The sequence below is a fragment of the Bacillus rossius genome, chromosome 5 (assembly GCF_032445375.1).
Source record: "Bacillus rossius redtenbacheri isolate Brsri chromosome 5, Brsri_v3, whole genome shotgun sequence".
Lineage (NCBI taxonomy): Eukaryota > Metazoa > Arthropoda > Insecta > Phasmatodea > Bacillidae > Bacillus > Bacillus rossius.
Genome location: NC_086333.1, coordinates 29123891 through 29147231, shown reverse-complemented (window position 1 = coordinate 29147231; position 23341 = coordinate 29123891). Strand labels below are relative to the sequence as shown.

Sequence of the window (23341 nt, the reverse complement as noted above, 5' to 3'; positions counted from 1 at the left end):
CATATGGTACTACCAAAGGTATCAGATCAAAGTGCCTATTTTAGCAGGCAATTCTATGTTTATAATTTAACTGTTTGTCGAGGATCGTTTAAAACAGAAAAAACCACCAATAACACATTTATTTACACATGGACAGAACTTGATGCACACAAATACTCTAATGAAATTTCATCATGTGTTTACCACTGCTTGCAGAATACTGGAATGGATTACACAATAACAACTATAAGCCTTTTTGCTGACGGCTGCGGAGGCCAAAATAAAAATAGTACGACGGCAGGTAAGGTATCAAAATTGTTAAAGTGTGAAGCACCACAACACATCAAGGAAGTACACATCATTTTCCCCGTACCTGGACACTCATTCATGCCAGCATACCATGATTTGGTCGTATTGAAAAGATGGTAAAAGCAAAGGAAGTGATAGTGTCACCCCAAAAATATTTTGATATATTTGGAGAGTTCGGAACTGTTATCAAACCTGGCAATGCTGGTTTTGCTTTCTACTCATTACTACAGAAGTTGTGCGGCCAACCAGTTCATAACACTTCAAATTTTGTAACATGAAGCAGTTAATCTTGAAGATATCAAAAGAAAGTAAAGTACTTTGACGTCGTCCGGCCGAAGGCCACCCCTAAGCCCGACCTGCAACCACCAGTATCCGACCCCGCTAACGGAACACACCCCTAGCAATGGCCCACCCGAGTCAGGCGAGCTCCTGAGGACCAGGTAGAATCAAGGGCCATGTCTTAATTAATCAGCTACCTCGACCCCAGTTCATTAGAAATCAGACACAATTTAATAGTAATGCCACTTTTTATTAAAAACCCCACCCAAGGAAAGTGCGACGTAGGAGTGCCCGGGTCACTCACGTGTTGACGCCATCCCCGCTGCCTGTCCTGAAATTATGCTAATTAAATTACGTGAAAGGAAATTTGGTCTCGAGGGCGGGGTTCTTTACCTCGTGGCTGCAGGCAGGGATGCATCTACAAAGGGCCCTCCGGGCTGTTATGGCCACCCAGTGTGCCGTACTATTAAAATGACACACGTGAACTTAAATGATTTATTACTGAAACACACGTTACAATACTTCACTTCGCATAAGGCACTTTCATGTGACTGGCCGTATCATCGTCGACCTCCACTCCGCCCCCACGGCCCTCGAATGGCGGTACTGGTTAGCGTCTGACGGTATTCCAGGAGACTACCACATCGAGGGGTGCAGGCTACCCTGAGCTACGGTGACGATGATTCGAGTGAGCGGCAAGGCTAGTGCTTAGCACGTGGCAGTCTGTACAGTGCGTAACACCGAAGGTACGCTAATAACTGAATGGTGAATTACACATAACACTGAAATGGACACATACGTAAGATTGATGGCGAATACTAACACTAACATGGGAATCTAACACTAAAGTCACTACGAGCAAGTCCCGGGCTCGGGGTAGTTTCAGGCCCCTGTTCAGGGGAATAGCGTAAATCGAGGCTCGTCCTCGTGGTGGCGTGGGCCACGTAAAGCTGGGTACGGGCGCGGCGGAACCCGACGTGGTATCTCGTCCGCGACCATAGCACGTCCCAGGAAATGATGCGTTCTGAAGTTCATGTTCGCGTTAGGCGCAGTGCCGCCCGCGTGGGCAATGTACAAGTTCTCCGTAGAGAGTTAAAAAGGCGTGAAGCGCAAGCACCTCAGCGGGCTGCCTAAAAACACTATCATTTACGTATCACACGTGAAAGACTCATAGTCGAGTCGCACATTTTAGTTAAGGACCGTACGATAAATCGTACGGTCGGTTAGGGCCGAACATGGAGCTGACGAAAGAAGATTCAGAAATATTATCTATGGACGTTACATGTGGAATCTGGTGCGAAAGTTGGATGCTCCCCATGTGCGGGACTGAAGCCCTGGTGAGTGCTGGAAGGCTACTGACTATTCTCCCTGGCAACCCGGCCAGGGAGGGGAGGAAAACCCGCGGGAAAACGACGGAGCGCAGGAAGATGATGCCGGCCAGTTTTGTGAACGGAGAGAGTTTAAAATATCATTAATTAACTAACAAGAATTATTAGGCTTATTAAAAGTTTTAGTTTGTGTTTGATATTTGAATTATATTTGCACTGGATTCCCTATGCGCATTGCCACACCCGGCTGGGCGCTTTGTACACCTAGCCGGCCATGACTGACATCACGCCGTTCGAGGCACTGCACTATGCTACACGCGCGGGAGTGTTCATGGCAGTAGCACTGGTTCAGGTGTTGAGGACACATAACGGTCTTTGCTCTCAGAGGGAGCACCGACGGCGGCATCAGTGTGAAATTACGTTAATACATTTGTGAGTGTCTCCCTTGCGGCCTTCAGACTAAATTAATTAGAGTATTGTGTAATGTAATTATGACCTCCCCGTTTTTTGTGTATAACTCGCCACTGGAGCAGTCAACAAGTGACGAACATTCTCTGGTGTGACTCTTATTATTTAAACTTAATTTATATAAACTTGTTAAATCTATTTCTTAGAGAGTATCTGCAAATTAGATTAATCATTAATATTTAATGTACGAATTTAGAGCCACTCTCAATCTCTTGTTATTGAAATAATTTCCGAATAACGGAACTTTAGAAACTTTGGCGCGAAAGAACCTTGAGGCCTCCCCTCGCGCCAAGGGCTAACGCCAGTACCGAGCGACTCGCGGACCAGGGCGGACTTGCGTTCCATGGGGAGTCATCATCATTTGTCTCCACTGAAATTCACTAATGGTAACTATAGTCATCAACTCAAATCCGTTTCGTTGCTTAAACTCCCCATGTGTACCTGGTCCTTTTACGGTATAGGGCCTAACCCAGCCTCTTAACCATAAACTGCCTGCACGAGACATTACGCGGGGCAGTTCAACATACGGCATGGGCCGACTCGCGCTATCAATGACTTTTTGTTAAACGTCGAGTCCACAGGCACCGGCAACAACGACGCATAGGACTTGCAACTAATTTAACTGCGAACCACGGTCTACACAGGTGGACCGGGGTACCGCTGCATTTGCAATTTTCGGGATTGGCCATCTCCAATCGACCTCCCCCTTAACCTCGACTGGCGTGAGGGTTTAAGATTAGTGACAGTGTGTCAGAGCACTCAGTGTTAATTTAATGTAATTTCGTAGGGTAATTAAATGTACGTCGTGTAAGGGTAAACTGTCATTGTAACTGTTCGAACCGAGTAAACGTCCACTCCGCACAGTCCGTGCGCGACATGTCACCTACAGAACAAAACCGAATTCGTGTGTGTTGTTGTGTGAGTCTCCCTAACCCAGCCAGGAATCAGCGTGTGATGCTGCACAGGACCTGTAATGTGTTAACAGCCAGGGATCCCTCCAACCGCAACCATCGCCGACGGTCCTAGCGGAACACGCAGGGGCAATGCACCCACCGACCCAACTTTTGGTTAGACACATAGCTAGCCTGGCGCCCTCCCGGATACATTTTCATTAATAACCAGTTTCCCTGCTAGGATCCACTCCCGGTCTCGAACACGAGAACCCGGACGACGGCAACTTGTTGAAGGGGAACCCAATTACCGAACTGACATTATGGAAAGTAAAGGTATTTGCAGATGTGGCAAATGTTTCCCGCAAATTAACCCAGTAGTAGTTCCACTAGGACTCCACCCAAATGCTGTCAAAGCAATGATGTGAATAAGCTACTGTCGAAGCACTATGGGCCTGAATGGAAGGAGAATGCAAGTTTGGCATTTTATAGAGATGCTTTTGCCGAACAATACACAACTGTGTATGAAGAGGATGATGATGAACCTATGGTGAATGAAGATTTGAGAGTATAATGTTTTGAAATAGTTCAACATATTTTTTAGTTGACAATATTAAGAAAATAAGGAGAAACTTCAGTAAGTGTAGGATCTTAATATGATTAGAAATAATATTTTTTGTTAAATAATATATTTTGTATCATTATTAACATATGAGATGTAATCAAAGAGTTTATGTACTGAATTTCCTTACAAAACAATTCATTTTGTATTATAAATACTGTTCCAAAATTTACTTTGTCCAAAGTATTGTTCCAAAACTAATCTTGTCCAATTGATTTTAATAGTTTTAACATTCGTGCATACTGTTACATTTGAAAGACCTCAAGAAACATATTTCAATTTAATTTTTGAAATGATTCATACCTACTGTGTGTTGGCTATGTAACAACCTGTTTGCATATCAGTTTTTCTCGATTTGCTATGTTCCAGTGAAAGAGGACAAGGCGAGTTTTGGAATTGGACTACTCAATTAAAATATGTTTATTTCTTTAAAAAAGAGATTATTTTAACTTTAACTTTTGTACATGTTTGCTATTTAACATCTTCCAATCTGTGTTATTCTATTAAGGATAGGACGATGATAGGAAAAGTAGGAAACGAATGGGAGTGTTTCAAGTTTAATGTGCCTCGAAAAAGTCAAATCGATGGTCGTTACAATCGAGTGGAAGAGAGAGAGATGCGGCACAAGCGTACAATGAGCGTAATGGGAAACAGCATAATGGGACAATGTGCGTAACGGGACACTTTTTCTTGCGTGCAGCCGGCGTTCATCGATTTATTAGACGTTGTCAAGTCAAAAACAAAATACAGTTTGTAAACAAACATCCTGAGACTGTAGATAGAGCACTTATGATGTTGTCTCCAGGCGATGGTAATGCAAAAAAATGTAAACAAACTAAATCAGCACAGTTTAAGTAGTGATGTCGTACTGCCTGTGACAGTGTAGACCGGTTTCCAACCCGTCAGTACCAGACCCCGCTGCGAGACCACACCCCTAGCCTAGCCTATGCAGGCTGACAAAGACCCCCCCCCCCCCTCTCCTCGCCCGGCCGTAGTCAACGGCAGTCGACAACGGGTCATCAACTAGGACGGATGTGCCGTTCCCTGTGCTTCCCATTCGTTCAAGTAACCACCGTCAGGTAATGATGTGCGTGTGTTTATTGTGTTCAGCCACCATACCCTAATCAATAGCCTAGGAGCTTAGTAGTACACGCTGGGGCCGACGACCCACCACATCAACGGATAGACGCTTTAAGACTAGCCTGGTGGCCTCCCGGAGAACTAACACCTCAACAGAGACACCAACAACACTATTAGGCTCACCCCGGGTATCGAGCTCAAGGCCCTGGGTGATGGCAGTAGGTACTATGTAATACTGTGATATTACAAAGGTCAGCAGTGAATTAACGCCCCTTCAAGCCAGCCAATAAGTTAAAGACAGTGCAATAAAGTCACCCTAGAACATAGTGAAGCACTTTGAAAATATTAAAAATAATATCTTGGTTATTAATCTTAATTTTGAATTAGGTCACCCAAAAAAGTTAGTAATAAGACCACCAGAAATATTATGGAGTTTATAGGCCTATTTTTTTTGTGAAATCGTGTTAAATGCTACTCTTAAAAATATATGTATATTATTAAGTTTGGTACCAAATGACCAATAATAAATCAGTATTGCAGTCTAGGGTGACCACATCTTCATGATTACATGGTGTCCAGATGAAGCTTTTTTTCAGCTCATGGTCTTCACCATGTTGTACTGCTACATTTCTTCGGTGTGTTCTTACTGCTGGCGCCAGTACCATTAATAGTACTCGTTGATTTATAAATAGACCCTTTTGTTGTGTGTGTGTTGTCGGGACGATATACACTGGCTGCCACTATTTTTCAAAAAATATATATAGACATATATATATGTGTCAATGGTTCTGTTATACTCTTGCACTCTGACCCTTAGAAACATGCATAAAATGTTATTTATCATAAAACACACACTCTTGGACACAGGTAGCTAGGTAACATATATCAACACATAGGGATAGAATTCAGGTTTTTGTTATTAAGAATAAAGTGGCTATGCATCAGGGACAACTAACATATGTGTAGAGATAAAAATTAATATTAATATAATTAGATAAAAATCACAGAAAAACATTCCTAACGATACTGAACATGACTCGTGGATATGCGCTTATGTAAATTAAACATCAGGAAAATACGTAGCACACATGAATCGTTCACAAAAGTTCGTTGGTGTAAGTTCAGAAAATCAATCAAATGATGTTTTTACGGACGCTTTCTTACATAACAGAAAAATGTTTGAAATCATAGCACAATTAATTAGTATGATTACTATTTATGTTTATATTTGGGTTCGTATTTGCCTTGGCTTAACTCAGTTTATATGGTAGGGACACGAAACTTGTACTCCCATTTCACCTCTGGGTATCACAAAATAAAATAATAATTTAAATCTTGGAAATATCAATTCATGACGTAGTTCAGGATAATTGACAACTTTTACGTGAAAACTAATCAGTTTGTAGTCAAAACGAAGTGATTCACGAAGAAATTACATACAGCTGGGTATGTCTATGGGCGATACAAAATGCAAGATCTTTACTTACAGATTTTCACTCCTAATAACATATCCGTCAGAATATGCCCTTATAATCTTACACATTATTTATTTATACGTCTTTTAAGCTCATCCTGAGTGTCGGATGGCATAATCTAGCTAGCTATCTTTCAAATATAAAATAGGCCTCACGCCTTTGCGTCGGCATCAGACGCCTTCATACAACCAAACTCATTAATTAAGACGTTCTAGACGCCTCACATCTAAAACACGGCCTCTCATTGGCCGAAACCAAAATCGGTTAACGTAATTTACAATATAAATACTGTAAATAACACTTATTAATACAATTGAAAAAACAAAAATGCGGTAAATTGAAAACGAAAATTTCCAACAATGAAAATTTCTTTAAGTAATACCCCGAATAAAATCATCGTTTATTCGTTAAGTTCATTAGTCCTTAGAGGGGTATACTCAATTGACTGTCCATATAAGTCCATTTCAGGTAATAGAGCATAGCTCTCGTAGATATACATAATTAATAAAAATATATTTAAATAACTTTTGCGGGCGAACAATATACAAATTAAATAATAACATTTCATAATAATAATAACAATCAAAATAATAAGTCTTTATAAATAATAGTATCATTAAAATAAATATTACTTTCTGTGCATTATGAAAATAGTAACACCACAATGTTGTTTAAATCCCCTCGCATATTATCGTTATATAAGTAATTTATTTAATCAAATGCCTTTAACTTCTTTATGTATTTATATTGCTGGACTGTAGTGTAGTGTTTTCATTGTGGAAACATTTTTTAATGGCCGTATTTTATGGAAGTGACTGGGATTAATGACGAATATTCTAATGTAACATCTGATGTCAAATTACCATTTCGGAAATGTTTTTGGCGTTACAATATGGCGAAAACATAGGAAAAATGTTACTTCAAGTAATTCACAGCATACCAGCTCCTGTAAATTCCTAAGTCTGTTACTGCAGCTAACGAAAACCAATATAACCAATAAAAAGTATTAAGCTGTCAAGATAAAAAAAAATTAATGTTAATGTGAAGAAATTATTACATAAGAATTTTTTTTTATAATATCAATGAATATTTTAACTCACGCAGTTCTTTAAAAATTAATTTATAATTTATATAGGTAGTTGTTATTCAAAATGGTGTGGTATGTTGTCTTTTTAGTATCATGTTTTATCGTGATTATGATTTGTTAATATGTTGTATTTGTTTTTATTAATTTGTAATCTTTGTTATAGTTTAGATGTATGCAATTAGGTATTGATGTTCTCTATACCCCAATTGTATTACATTCAGGTATAGGGGTCAACAGAGAGATGTAATTAAATAAAAAAAATAATAAATAAAACGTATTTAACGCGAAACAAAAATTATTTGAACTGCTTTAATATTTTATTACCATTCAGTGAAATAGCCAGGTTAGATCGTAGTCGATATTCATTTCCTATGTGCCGTTTCACGTTGAAACCTGTTTACATAATTGGACCGCGTGCATATCATCATGATATTTTTGTTTTCACATGTAACTTTACCGTTACACTAGACTGAATTGGTCATACTCTATCGTTGAAGAAAACAAACCAATTTTAAAACATGATTTACAACTAAAACAACGCTATTGCTTAATTTTTGACCACTTTAGGGAGTGGTATGCCTGAGGTGTTATTTTATCATGGATGTCTACTACGTATGTTTCCGGCGCTGTGCAAATGTTGACGAAGCGGTATGAAATCAAAATTATACTGAAGAACGTTCAATCAATGTACGTAAAATATTAATAACAAAATTTGGTAATAGTTTAAAATAAATTAAATTATATTTCTTAGACTTTTTGTTGGGGAATTATTGTTTTTATTTATCTAAGTTGATACAAATTGTTGGGGTCTATTTATTGATTTGTGGAGCAGGACCTGCACCAGGCCTGAGATACTGAACGGTAATTCAAATAATGATTTATTCTTCGTCTTTGATCGACAATTTACTCATGCGGCTTTTAAATGATTGAAAATAGGAATTCATTAATGCTTTTGTTATTTCAAGAGATTTTTTTGAAATTACCTTCATGTAAGCCTAGTTTGTTAATACAATTAATTGCATTTTAGTTAATGTTTAAACGCTTACGTATTAAATCTTTGTGGGTTTCATTACATATATTCAATCATTCATAAAAATCAAATAGTGTTAAATAATAGTATTTTAAAAACACAAAAGAGGTTTGTTTGTAATATTAGTTGTGTAAATAATAATAAACTAATAAGGTCCACATAAAAGTATAAAAATTACAACTCTTGGCTATATTCTTTTCAATTATGCTAGAGCAATGTTCAATATCTTGACATGTGACATTGTTATATATTTGTGTTATTGCCCAGATAGCAAAAAAGTACTTAATTTGAGCTTGATAGTTTTGATGCAAGACAAGCAGTTAATTTCTATTCATATGCCCAAATAGTAGTGACTTAAACAATGTTCTATTTGCTTGATAGTCTTTATAGGTATAAAATGAAGTATGTAGTTAATGTTTTTGCGGTTTACTTAATTATTGTCAAAAACAAGTCAAATCATTTCTCTTTTGTTAAATAAAGACCAAATTTACGTATTTTGATGGCTTTGAATTATATTTTTAAAAAAAAGTGCAATACATATAAAATTATTAGTTAACAATTACAAAATACAAATATTTTTTTCCTTATGCTTAGGGCTTTTGTGTTACAGATAGGCCTTATTTACATTTTTTATTAATCTGAATAAACATTTTTCATAAAAATATTTATTCAAATATTGTGGTCTGGTAACTAATATAAGATCTGAAATTAATCATTATAACATGACAAAAATAAAAAAAAACCTGTGCAGACCCCACTGTGACCAGGTGGTCATATGATTAGCACTTCAGTAAGTGAAACCTCGATCATTATCAGTCAATATCAAAATCTGACTAAGAGAAAGGGGACAAGCAATGCTGTTTCATTTTTTGTCTCATGCAAGTAAAATTATCAGTGCACATGAAATTAATTAAAGTAGACGTGTAGAAAAATCCACGAGTTTTATTATGTAAAAGAATTGGTACTACCATTAAAAAAAATTTATTAAGTCTTTGCAATAGGACATTAATTTAAACCGCATAGAAATATCTGAGAAATTTGTTGCTAGGTTTTCACTGGCGAAAATGTCAAATTTAAAAGTAATATTTTTGTTGAAAAGTCTTGATTATTAGCTGTTTGGAGAGGGTGCTATCTTGAGCAAATGCTTGAATTTCATTAGACTGGGGGAACCATAGTTAATGTTGACAATGTTTTACTACACACAGTATAACTTATCATCAGCATTAGACAGGTACACAATTAATTATTACTGTGCATGCATATAGAGAAAAAATCTTTTGTTCTGAATGGTTCACTGATTTTAAGGTCAAACAGAAGTCAGGAGATAACCTTGATGATATTAATTTTTAAAAATTTAAATTTATGTATGTGAAAAGTAAATTACTTACAAATTCCCTTGAAAAATATGTTATTGTAGAGTTCAGTTGGAAAAAAAACCTACAGCATTTTATCTGAAAAATGCAAGAATAACTGGCTTACTAGCAACAATGGAAAAAATTGGATCTTTTATTTTTAGTAAAAAGTGTGCCAACAAAAAAAATCTTTGTTCTAATTTTTGTGTTCATGCCCTGAGGTAACATTTTACTCATGTTTCAATATTCTGAAGTGAATTTGTGTTAAATGGATACTTAGACACTTTGCTAAAATATTGGCACATTTAGTTTTTTTAGGTAGGCTATGTCATAAATTAGAATTTGTTCATAACTGTTTCTTCAGCCAGGCCTTTGCAATGGCCTTTAAATTTATGCATATCTAAAAAAAGTTTGAATACTTATTTTTGGGTAAAGAACGAATTGAAACAAATATCTAAGTTCCAGTCACATCATTCTATTAAACAATGAAAAAAATGCATGAAACCCACAGAAACATAAAAACATAGTTTGGAGAGCAATTTAAAATAGCTGGGATGTGATTAACTTACCAAGTGAGTGAACACATAAATTCCTGAGTTAAGACACTGCTGCATGTGTAAAACATACTCAAGTGCAATCCTGGCTCGCTGGAAGAGGGGAAGGTAGTCGATGCATAGGGGGCAATCTGAGAACGCTCTTTTGCTTCTCGTCGCATTCTATTACAGGAATAAATAGCTTAAGATGTAGTTCTTTATGAAGCTTTTGAAATACTCATGAATTTTTTCATGGAAAATAGTGGAATGAATAAGCTATCATCAAAAATTTATCTTTTCATGTGCAAAATAATTGGCTGTGTTGCTTCAGCTGTGGTTTTGTAATTTTATACCACATGTTTATGCTCTTAAAACCACATTTATATTACAAACCATTAATTGTGTGCAATTTGATAAAATTAAGTAGGTACAGCCTAACCCAACTGTTATTGTTAAAAAAAAAAATGATTGAGTAGGTTAGTAAAAAGTTTCATCTGCAATTCGTACAAAAATATGTTTGATACAAAGGAAATTTAAGACCTACCAAATGTGTCTATAAAATAAAATAACTGCAAGAAACAAGGCAGAAGATTTCTCTTAAGGAAGATTCTTACAGCGTATAATCCTAAATGCTAATAAAAATTTCATATTGGCTTGAATTTTCTTCTTTAATTTAATAAAATAAAAGTATTATAGTATTTATTCTAATAAAAAAAATTTAGAGCTGCAGCTATTTATAAAACAAATAATTATTTTATTTTATTGGCCAACTAATTTAATTTATTTATACAAGCCTGTTGCCTCTCAGGCACTCATAATTACATATTGTAAAGTAAGATTTAAATCTTTTGCTATTAAAAATATTAATTTTTTCATCTATAAAATTATGTGTTACCAATCACTAGAAAACTATATTTCTACGTACTGTTGTAATATAATAACTACACATTTGGACATTCTCTGATTAAGAAGCTTTTATAACTACTTATAGGCAACAATAAGCACCTACTGCATTGAAAGAAAGCTCTTTAATCTGGTATGTGCAGAGCCACGGCTACGCACCAGTGGCACAGGCCCAGGCCTACCCAGCATTTTCAAAATTGAAAATTTGAAATAAGGCCTTTTTTTTAAAAATACACAGTTCATATTAAACATTAGGTTTATTTTGAAAACTATAAGAAATGTTTCATTACAAACTGTAATCGTCTCCCCTTCTGAAAAGGGCAGTTTGCTATGAAATGAAACTATACATTCGCCTGCAGATTTGTAACATTTTACATTAATGTACGAGTTGTGTTGTAATATTCACCTTATATGAAAACAAGTTGAATCCTAACAACTACTTTTGTGACCTTTATAGGTGTATTTTGTTGACATACTATTATAAGTTCATAATAATTCTTATGATTAATATATTATATATATTGGACTTAAAAAAAGAAATAAATTCCTCAGGGAGCCACATAAATTACCATATTCAATCTGAATTTTGAAAATTCCCTGGACCACCCGGAAGAGCCTGGACTCCCAAAACTGTGAGTTTCGGGCCTACCCAAAAATTAATTCTGCATGCAGGATTAGCAACTTTGCTGGATTATCGAATGTCGGTATAGTTTTGTTGTGAATATCATAGAAGATTTAGTACAGTATTATGATATTTAAAATATAATAAATCCTCTATAGCATGCAAAATTACACAGGAGTTTCTTGGTTTTAAAAAATCTCTGATATCTCATAGCTTCCAGAGTCACAAGTTGCCCGAATTTACCCGAAAATATGACAATGCAAGGGGCTCGATCGATGCTGTATTACAGAATGTACCGAACCGAAAAATGCTAAATACAAGACTGCCAACTGTATGTTATAATGCAAGGTATCTTGTTAAGGAGGTAGTGGCCTAAATTAGCTTGCTTCCATTCAAAAACTATAATTAACTATAATAATTATTTAAACAATATGATAACCAGTTTTTCATTCATGTCCTGTAAACTTAATTTTAATAGTAGTACTAGTCTCTAACTTTTATTTTAATACATATCTCGATTCTTCTGTTACATATTCCATATCATTAATATTTTAACATATTTTTTTCTTTTCATTTTAATGATGCTGTATGTCTGTTATTACTTCTGTTAATGTTTCTGTTGTATTTGTTCTCTGTATCCTGTATTGTGTTGTCATTTATTTTTGTATTGTTCAAATTCCGTGCAATCTCCCTGAGGAGTGTTGATTTGCATCTTACAATATGTAAGATGCATTATTTTAAATAAACTCATAATATAATATGACTATGTATTGTTAATTGTATATCAAATGTTGTTTAAATGTAGTAAATATTTATTTAATGTTTTTTAGGACCTTTAAGGCCAATTTTTTTTGTCAACCCAAGAAGGGACTAAGCGCATGTAATTATGTCGTATACATTTTTAAATCAATCATTTGTGTAGATTTAGTCATGTATTACTTAAATTTGTTGTATATCATTCATAAATCCATAAAAGATTGTTTTCCCACAATCATACAAAAGATTACTTATTCAGGTTTTTCGAAAATCAAAATTTTTATTGATTTTTGATGTAAAAAAAATTAAGTAATACAAATCTTAGGTTACACACAAACAATTAACTTAAAACTGTTTCTAAAATGATTACATGCTGTTAGTTCATGCTAAGGTTGACTTAAAAATTGGCTTTTAAGTTCATAAAAACCATTAAGTATTTATGTATTAATGTTACACAAGCACTTTATAAACAATTAATTATAGTTATGTTATGAATATATTGAAAATAATGAGCAAAATACAAAATTATGGAAGCAAAATAATTTATAATACCACCCTCTTAAGCTATAGTTGCTATATTTAAATTGAAATGTTCTATATCTTAAGGCTTGGTCTCACATACCCAAGTGTGGCTCATAAAAAAAGCGGGTGGGGGGTGCGATAGCCCCTCCCAAGCCCAAATTTTATTATTTTATTTTATATTGTATATTTATGTGTACTTCATACTTTTACTCACATTTTCAACTTTTCTTTCATCAAAAGTTGTTTGAAACTATTAAATAACAGTATCTGAGATCATAAATGTGTAAATAATAATCCAAGCCTATCTCTGACTTATATAGGCTCATTCACACTGGGCTTCTCAGAACGCGCGAGCATTGTCTCCAGCCACTGCAAGCGCACCACTCCACCACATTTGCAATTGCTAGTAAAAACATTGACTTGGAGGAAGCAAGTGCATTGTTACTTTTGTTGCTAGAGCAAAAAAAATGCCATAAAACAGAAGATTTTGGATTTATCTGATACTTTGTTGAGTAAAAACAATTTATATATTTTTTTCTGAGTATTCCTCTTCAGGCATGTTCCATATTGCATTTCCTTCCCGCTCTTCTACAATAAACCCTTCAATGTGGAAACTTGACTCCGTCATCACTCGAATAAACAGCTGTATTTCAGGAAGTGGCTTGACTATAAACATGCCAGTGTACAAAACCCCTGGCCAATGCTGACATGAGTGCGCCACTCAGTGTTAATAATTCTGTTTGGTTTCATGTCGCCTCGGTGTGGCGCGTTTCTATTGGTGCCTCACAGTGGCCCAGTGTGAAGGGAGCCTTAATGTCATGTTTTGCAATTGCACCTTTTCCTTGTATGACAGCTCCTTACGAAAATGTCTTTCAGGAGTCGCTCCTCCACATGCCATGGTGGTTATTACATCTTCTTGTGGTTTCTATTGTTTGAGGGATTTCCCTGTAAAGTTATTGTGGGAGTCTTTTGCAGATTATGTTTCATTTCAAATTTTGTCAATTGATATTTACAAAATGTATAACAGCACTAAAAGTGACACAAGTGTTCATAGTTTGATCACTTGCGTGACCTTTCACAGCTCGAAAATATGATTTAGTAAATATGTGGTGAGAAAATGTCTGACCCAACAAATAATGCAGGACAACTATTGGGATAAAATCACGGGAATAACCCCTTAGTTAAGGTAATGACAAGATATTGATATAACCTACCTGGTGAGTGTGGCTTTTTTAAACATTTTTATGATTTAATAAAGATAGCACGTTTTCGCAGCCAATATCTGGAGTTGCTTGTCTCTGGGTTGTAGCCATGTTGAAGGCAAAGATAGTAGACAGTAGACTGCTCCTTGATGATGGCGACTGCAACATCAACTGAAATATTGGTGGTATCTTCACCTTCGATGCGGCTACAACTCAGAAGCCAAGCAACTCCATTTTTATGATTTTCTGATTTTAATTATTTAATTACTTTTGAATGCTTTTATGAATTATAAAGAAAAGCAAAATGAGATTGCAAAATGAGTATGAAGTTGGCAATACATAGAGCTCTTATTTTACCATGTTTTTTCTAACTTGGTTTCTTATGTGTTTGGTACCAATTTTGCAATCAATTTCAAACTAACTGCCCAATGAGCTAGACACTCAGAACTGAATGAAATGCAATATTTACTTGCTTTTTTGTCTGTGTTTGTCTGTTTAGAACAATTTTTTATGTTTTGTTTATCAATGTCCCCGGATTTGTGGCATTAGGCTACGAGCTGTACAGTAGAGTCAATCATTATAAAATTAACCAATGGGAGTTGCTGATATATTTTATTTCATTTTTGATGGTACCTTTTTTGTTTGTATATACATCTGCGATTTCAAAACTTTTTTTTTTTAAATATAATTTGTTTGTTAGCACTTTGAATTTTAGCAGCCAATTTCGTGTATGAGAGTTGGTCATTATTGGCATTTTCAAAGGTTAGCAATAAGTAAAATAACATTTTTGTTTATTAAGATATGAACTTGAAATAAAAACCATATTATTCTAAATTATACCATATAGCCTACATATCATTTTATAACCAAAAATTTGTTAAGTGTTAAGGAAATTGTTAGATTTTCATAAGGATAGACTGGATTCTGGATATAACATTGCAACATTTACTACACAACGCTTCTACATCATGTAAACATAACAGCACACTACTGTTCCCGCTTCCGGTGCAGTTTTGCCAACTGCTGCTTGATAACAAAAACAACACTTCCCCATAATCAAGCAGCAGACACACAAAAAAAATTACTTGATGACGTCAAGTCCCAGTCCACGCACACAGTTCTCGTGATGAGGTTTATGCAGCGCTTTTGTTAGCACATCCGCAGTCATGTTGTTGCTTGGCAGATATATTACTTCAACCTTCTTGTTTTAAACAGCTTCCCTGATGAAATGGTGTCTCACGTCAATGTGTTTAGTTGGACTGTGGTACACTGGATTTATGCAAAGCTTATGAGCTGACTGATTGTCATTAAATAGTTTCACACAATGTACTTCACCAAAGAGTTCTCCCATTAGGCTTTGTAGATATATGGCTTCTTTTGTTGCATCAGACAGCCCCATATATTCTGCTTCGGTGCTAGAGAGTGCCACAGTTCTCTGCTTTCTGCTTTCCCATGATATTGCTGCATTTCCAAGCTTGAATGCATAACCGGTGTAGGATCTTCTGTAATTCGCATCACCAGCCCAGTCTGCATCAACAAATCCTGTTAGATGTTCAGTGGTGTTGGAATACTTCAAACAGTAGTTGATGGTTCCCTTCAGATACCTGAGCACCCGCTTTGCACACTTCCAGTGTTCCTCTGAGTAGCAGTTATTAAATTGGCTTAATACACTGATTGAGTGGGAAATGTCTGGCCTTGTGCAGACTGCTAGATACATCAGACATCCTATTAAGTTCTGAAAAGGTATGCTAGGGTTTTTCAAGTTGACACCACCTGTTAGGAGTGTCAGGTCCTTCTCCATTGGAGTTCCTGCTGGCTTGCACTCCTCCATTCCAAATTTTTTCAAAAGTTCCCTAATTGTTGGAAACAATAAAATCATTAGGTAACTTTGGTGTTGGTTTGAATAAGTTATGTTGGTACGACTGTAATAGAGTAAGTAAGAAAATAAATATGGCTAGTGTGTGAGAAATGTGTGTAATAGAAAGAGGAAATTACACAATATTAAGAAAGATGCCGAGTTTTAATATAACCTATTAACAGGTTATGGGCCCAGGCCGTATGAAAGTACACTGGTGTTATTGAATAAGTATCACAGTTTTATTGCGATAGTGATGTGTTGAGAAAAGAAGAAGAAAATACGCAGTGCGGGCATCCATTATGGAATCCAACTACAACTACATTAGATTGGCAAATGGATCAAACTGGAGTGTTTGGAAATTTCAAATTACGGTCGTGTTAAAATCAAAAGGTTTATATAGTGTGGTGTCTGGAGAGGAGTTTAAACCTACTGTGGTGGATGACGATTCACAAACCGAGACGGAAAAGAAGAAATTAAAGGAATGGGTGACACGAGACAGCAAAGCTCAAGAAATAATTGTCACAAGATTAGAAGAAGGACCAATGATGCACATTTTGGCTTGCGAGTCAGCACAAGAGATGTGGAATAAATTGTTATCAATTTTCGAACAGCAGTCGGAAGTAAGCTTGCATCAACTTCAGCACAAGTTCTTTTCTTTAAAATACGAAGGGGAAGGAGTCGCGGCTTTCCTGTCAAAACTGCAAGAGTTGGTGGTCCGGCTGAAGCAGCATGGGGAGAAGCTGTCCGATCAAATGCTAATGACGAAGATTTTAGTATCACTACCGGAAGAATATAAACACTTTGTGTCGGCTTGGGAGTCTGTGTCAACAAAGGACCAAAAACTGTCAGAGTTAAGTGCACGTCTGTTGATTGAAGAGGAGCGTATCTCTGGAAAGGGCAGTCAGGATAACGCCCTGTTGTCTAAAAATCAAGGTAGGCCGAATCCATTAAAGTGTTTTAAGTGTGGGAAGGCAGGACACATTCAGAAAAACTGCTATTCTAATAAATCGAAAACTAATAATCCAGGTGGGAGACGTATGTGCTATTACTGCGAAAAGATGGGACATATCAGTAAAGATTGTAGATGGAGGTTAAAAGCTGAAAATAGCTCTGAACCTGCTCATCGTACACTAAAGGGGGGCAATCTGAATGCTTTTATCAGTGCTGCAATGGTAAGTGAAAGCCTGGATGACAAAAGCTGGTATGTGGACAGTGGAGCATCTGAACACATGTGTGCTCAAAGACATTTTTTTTTATGACATGTGGAAGCTGGATAGTGAAAAACATATTGTAATTGGTGATGGGTCAACTCTTGTAGCAAACGAGGTAGGGACTGTGAGAGTAGAAGTGTATGATGGTAATTCTTGGCAAATATCGGAGATAAAAGATGTGTTATATGTTCCTGATATCAAATTCAATTTATTCTCTGTTGGTGCAGTGTTGAGAAGAGGTTATCAAATTGAATGGAGAGAGTCTAAATGTGAACTTAGTAAATCTGGAAAAGTGTATGCTGTTGGAACTCTGGAGGGGAAGCTGTACAAGATGATGTTTAGGTGTGAACCAATCCCAGCTGTGGTGAGTGTTGTGAAGAAGCCTTCCATTAAAATTTGGCATGAAAAGTTGGTGCACCAAAATACAGAGCAGGTCAAAAATATTCTGAAGAGCCACAACATAGAAGTGCAAGGTACTGAGGACTTCTTTTGTGAAGCTTGCATGAAGGGGAAACAACAGAGACTGCCTTTTTCATCAAGTGAACACAAAACGACGGACACTTGTGAGATCGTTCATGCAGACATTTGTGGCCCGATGGAAACAGCATCAATTGGAGGTTCAAGATATTTCCTATTGATAAAAGATGATTTTTCAAGGTTTAAATTTGTTTACTTCTTGAAGTTCAAATCTGAAGCTAAAGAAAAGATTAAGAACTTTCTAAGTATAGCTAAGAACGACACCGGAAATCCAGTAAAAATTCTGAGAACGGGAAACGACACTGAACTGTGCAGTCAAGAAATGCGGAATATCACTGATGAAATGGGAATACGGCACCAGAAGTCTGCACCTTACTGCCCAGAGCAAAATGGGAAAGTTGAAAGAGAAATAAGAACAGTTGTGGAGGCAGCCAGGACTATGCTGGCTGCCAAAAACCTGAACAAAACCTTATGGGCGGAAGCAGTTAATACTGCAGTATACACCATCAACCGGACAGGCACGAGTTCTGTTAAAGGAAAAAGCCCATATGAACTATGGTTCAAGTCAGTTCCTGAAATCAAACATTTTGAAGTCTTTGGAACAGAGACTTACATGCAGGTGCCTAAAGAGAAAAGAAAGAAATGGGACCCTAAGAGCACAAAAGGACTATTTGTAGGGTATCAGGAAAATGCTAAGGCCTACAGGGTGTATGTACCGAACCGAGGAAAAATTGAAATATCAAGAAATGTAGTGTTCAAGCCAGATGGTGTAACAACAACAATGGGAATCGAAGTTACCAAACCTATCCAAACTGAAGAGCACTACAGGGATGAAGCGGAAGGCATACAACTGGAAAATGTAGAGGGAAGCAGTAAGATTGAACATAGTTCCTTAAATAATGAATCTGCAGATGAAGAGGAATTCAGAGGCTTTGAAACAGATAACTGTGGAAAGATATGTGAAAAGGTGGGAACATGTAATTTGAGGGATAGAACAAAACTAAAGGAACCAAGGTATCTGAGCCAATATGAGACAAGTTTTCTTTGTGCAGATGAGCCGCAAACATACGGAGAAGCAATGATGAGCAATGAAAGGCAAAAGTGGAAAGAAGCTATCAATATTGAATTGAACTCTATAAAGGAAAATGACACCTGGTCAGAAGTTATACCTCCAAAAGATGCCTGCGTCATAGGCAGCAAATGGGTATTTAAGATTAAACGAAATGAAAAAGGAGAACCAGTGCAGTACAAAGCGAGACTAGTTGCAAGAGGTTTTGAGCAGCTCAGCGTTTTTGATGCAAGTGAAGTGTATGCACCAGTGGCTAAGATGGCGACGCTTAGAATTCTGTTGGCGACTGCAAATGACCTGGGCATGCCGGTATATCAAATGGATGTTCAAAGTGCTTTTCTTTATGGTGATATAGATGACGGAAGTTTTCATAGCAAAACCAGATGGAATGGAGGGGGATGAAAAGACAGTTTACAAACTAAAAAAATCTCTCTATGGACTTAAAAAATCACCAAAATGCTGGAACGAAAAGTTCAATGAAGCTATAGAAAGGGAAGGATTGAAAAGATCAAAACATGATTACTGCTTGTATGTCAAGAACACAGACAAAACGAAGCTATATGTCCTGCTGTATGTGGATGACCTGCTAATAGTAGGCAATGATGAGAACCAAATTCAGGCATTGAAAGAAAGTCTGAAGAACAATTTCAAGATGAAAGACCTAGGACCGGTGTCAAACTACTTAGGAATTTGTATCTCTCAAGATTTAAAGTCTGGAACTCTAAAATTGAATCAAACTCATTTTTTGAAATCATTGTTAGTGAAATATGGAATGGCGGACTGTAGACCCGTGTCCACGCCAATGGACCCACTGTGTAAAATAAACTTCCAGGACACTGAAGAAGACAAAGAGCTGGAAACAAAATGTCGACAGATTATTGGAAGCCTGTTGTATGTCGCCCTAGGCACAAGACCAGATCTTAGTGCTACTCTTGGCATTCTGAGTAGATATCAAAACCGGGCAAGTGAAGCACTATGGGTTGCCCTTAAACGCGTTTTGAGATATATAAAAGGGACCTTGGACTTGACACTCGTCTACCGACGACAAGAACCCGCAGCTCAGCTGAGTGGATACGCTGATGCAGACTGGGGAGGAGATGTGGAAGAAAGAAAATCTACATCAGGTTTTGTATTCCAACTCCAAGGTAATACCATCACCTGGACCTCCAAGAAACAGTCAACTGTTGCCCTGTCATCTACCGAGGCGGAATACATGGCTCTGAGTGGTGCAGCGGCTGAAGCGTGTTGGATCAGAGGGGTACTGCAGGATCTGGGAGTGTTAAAAAATGAACCTGTGATCCTATACGAAGACAATCAAGGTGCAATAAGAGTGTCAAAAAACCCAGAGAATCACAAACGGTTGAAACACATTGACATTCGCCATCATTTTGTCCGAGAAAAAATCAGTGAGGGTCTTATCAGTGTAAAATATGTTTGTACTCAGGATCAAATAGCTGACATGTTCACTAAAGCAGTGAATAAGATCACACTCTTGAAATGTATAAGAAGTATAGGGCTAGAATAATGCAAATTATTGGTTAAGTTTTTTTTTTTTAGCTGTTCACTTGTATTGTTTACTTAGTTGTTTCGCAAAGTCTACCTAATAACGTTTATTGAGGGGGGCTGTTGGAAACAATAAAATCATTAGGTAACTTTGGTGTTGGTTTGAATAAGTTATGTTGGTACGACTGTAATAGAGTAAGTAAGAAAATAAATATGGCTAGTGTGTGAGAAATGTGTGTAATAGAAAGAGGAAATTACACAATATTAAGAAAGATGCCGAGTTTTAATATAACCTATTAACACTAATGTAGTGTTCTTGACTTATTTGAATAGTCCCCGTGCTTCTGTCCCTGCTGACATTCATCCCAAGGCAGTGCTTCACATCACCCAGATCTTTCATCTTGAAAGTGGTCATCAGTTCTGATTTTAGGTTATCCTTTTCAGATTTGTTTGAAGACAAGATAAGGAAGTCATCGACATACAAAGCAACAATTAAATAGTTCTTGTTTGATGTCCTGTAATACATAGTACATGGTTCATGCAAGCTTTGTTTCAAGCCTAAACCAAGGAGTACTTCATGAATTTTCTTGTTCCACGCCCTAGCTGCTTGTTTCAACCCGTACACGGCTTTCCTTAAAAGACAAACTTTGTTTTCATTTCCTTGTGACACAAAATATTCTGGTTGGGACATGTATACTGTTTCCTCTAGCTCACCATTTAGAAAAGCCGTAGATACATCAAGATGGTCAATATCAAGGTCAAGTTGTGCCGCTACTCCAAGCAACATCCTGATCGTAGCATATCTGACTACTGGTGCAAATGTCTCATCATAGTCAATTCCATGTTGCTGATTGTATCCTTTTGCTACCAGGCGTGCCTTGAATCTGTTTGTAGTTCCGTCAGGTTCCCTCTTAACTTTAAATACCCACTTACATCCGATGACCTTTTGGTTGTCAGGTTTGTTCACTAATTCCCATGCGTTGTTATCCAGTAACGACTTGAGTTCATTATTCATAGCAGCTAGCCATTCTTTCCTGAATTCCCCATTCAAAGCTTCTTCTACATTCCTGGGTTCAGGTATATTCTCTTTCTTGCTCGACATTGCCTGATACATGATGTGATCTGGAAAATGTTTCTTTTGCCTGTATCGAACAGTATGTCTTGGTTCCATTTCTTTTGGGCATTCATTCTCTAGGTTTGATGAATTTTCTTGCACATTTTCTGTTTCTGCAGGGTTATCCCAGCCTAGGAAGTCACTATCTGCATCAGATGAGTCCCTGTTTCAAGCTTATGCTCATAAACTTCATCATTTTTCACGATAGGGATGCTGCTTTTATTTGTTTGCAGTGGGATGAATTCAGATGTGCTGGTTTCATCCTGATGGTCCATGGTATTGTCTTTCCTTCCATAGTAACTTGAATGCTCTAGGAATTCAACATCTCTCGCTTTTATCACCCGTGATGGCTTCCTAGGGTCAAGAAGGCGGTATCCTTTTGAATATTCACAGTAGCCAATAAAAACCAGTTCTCTGCTTTTGGCATCCCACTTTGTTCGCTTCTCCTTGGGCACATGCATATATGCTCTGCATCCAAACACACGCAGGTGACTAAGGTCCACTTTCTTCCCTGTCCACAACTCTTCTGGTATGGAGCTAATCACTGAAGCATGAGGTGATCGGTTTTTCAGATATACCGCTGTGTTGCAAGCTTCAGCCCAAAGTTCCTTGGGGCAGTTGGCATCCTGCATCATGCTACGAGCCTTTTCACAAATTGATCTGTTGGCACGTTCTGCCACCCCATTCTGCTCTGGCGAATATGGAACTGTGGTCTGATGTCTGATTCCATTTTCTTTCAGAAAATTAGTCAAATTGTTGTTTGTATATTCTCGTCCATTGTCAGTTCTTAGTATCTTGATTTGGAGCCCAGTTTCCTTCTCAACTTGCAGCTTAAACTCCACAAATTTATCCTTCACTTGGGATTTGTTTTTTAGGAAATATACAAATATTTTCCGAGAGAAATCGTCAACAAATATCAGCATGTATTTTGCTCCACTGTAGGACTCCTCACTCATGGGGCCACATAGGTCACTATGAAGTAACTCATGTTTCTGAGAGCTTTTTCTAGCTAGGTTACTTCGGAATGGTTTTCTGCACTGTTTACCTTCAATACAAGGTATACATGGCTCAACTCCTCCCCCAGAGATCTTGATACCAGTTGGCAAACCATCTTTTAGTTCACGCATACCTTTTCGATTGAGGTGACCCAGTCTACGATGCCATATTTCATGTGTATCGGATACAATTACCATTGCATTTTGGCATTCAGATTTATGTTTATATAGCCTACATATCATTTTATAACCAAAAATTTGTTAAGTGTTAAGGAAATAACCTAAAACTGAACTAGAAATTTGTGTTTCGATTTGAATAAATTGAAGAATTTAGGTTTTTCTTTTCAAAGTGTTATGTACTGCGCTTGTCCGCCATCTCCCCAGACTCAGAGTCGCCAACATCTAAAAACCCACTCGCTAATTCATCTATACTACACTCCTCCCTACTAAATAAGTTTCCCCCCCCCCCCCCCCAAATACACTGTTTATCACTTGTGTTCACTTCAGTACCTCCCCTACCATTGTTGCCAACAATTTCGGGGTGGGTAAAACTGCCATTTCTTCACCGAAGCCCCTAAACTCTTCCCCTTCACTATCTTCTACTGTGCTCGGAGCTTCGCTTGGTCCTTCTTCTATCCGGTTCTCCACTGCTCCTTCTGCTGCTGCTACTCTCGTTG

The 23341-nt window shown here is 37.1% G+C and overlaps 1 protein-coding gene across 5 annotated transcripts in view; it reads left to right on the top strand.

Moving 5' to 3' along the window:
- The window catches only part of LOC134531675 (very long chain fatty acid elongase 7-like), a 152511-nt gene that overhangs the window by 45323 nt on the left and 83847 nt on the right, over positions 1-23341 (top strand). For 2 of the 5 annotated variants that reach the window (XM_063367468.1, XM_063367464.1), the window contains exon 1: positions 8103-8204. The exons of 1 other annotated variant lie outside the window; for it this stretch is intronic. The gene's annotated coding sequence lies outside the window, so the exon portion shown is untranslated. Of the gene's footprint in view, positions 1-8102; positions 8507-23341 lie in introns of those variants that run through there. 2 more of the 5 variants (XM_063367466.1, XM_063367465.1) reach the window with 2 other exon arrangements.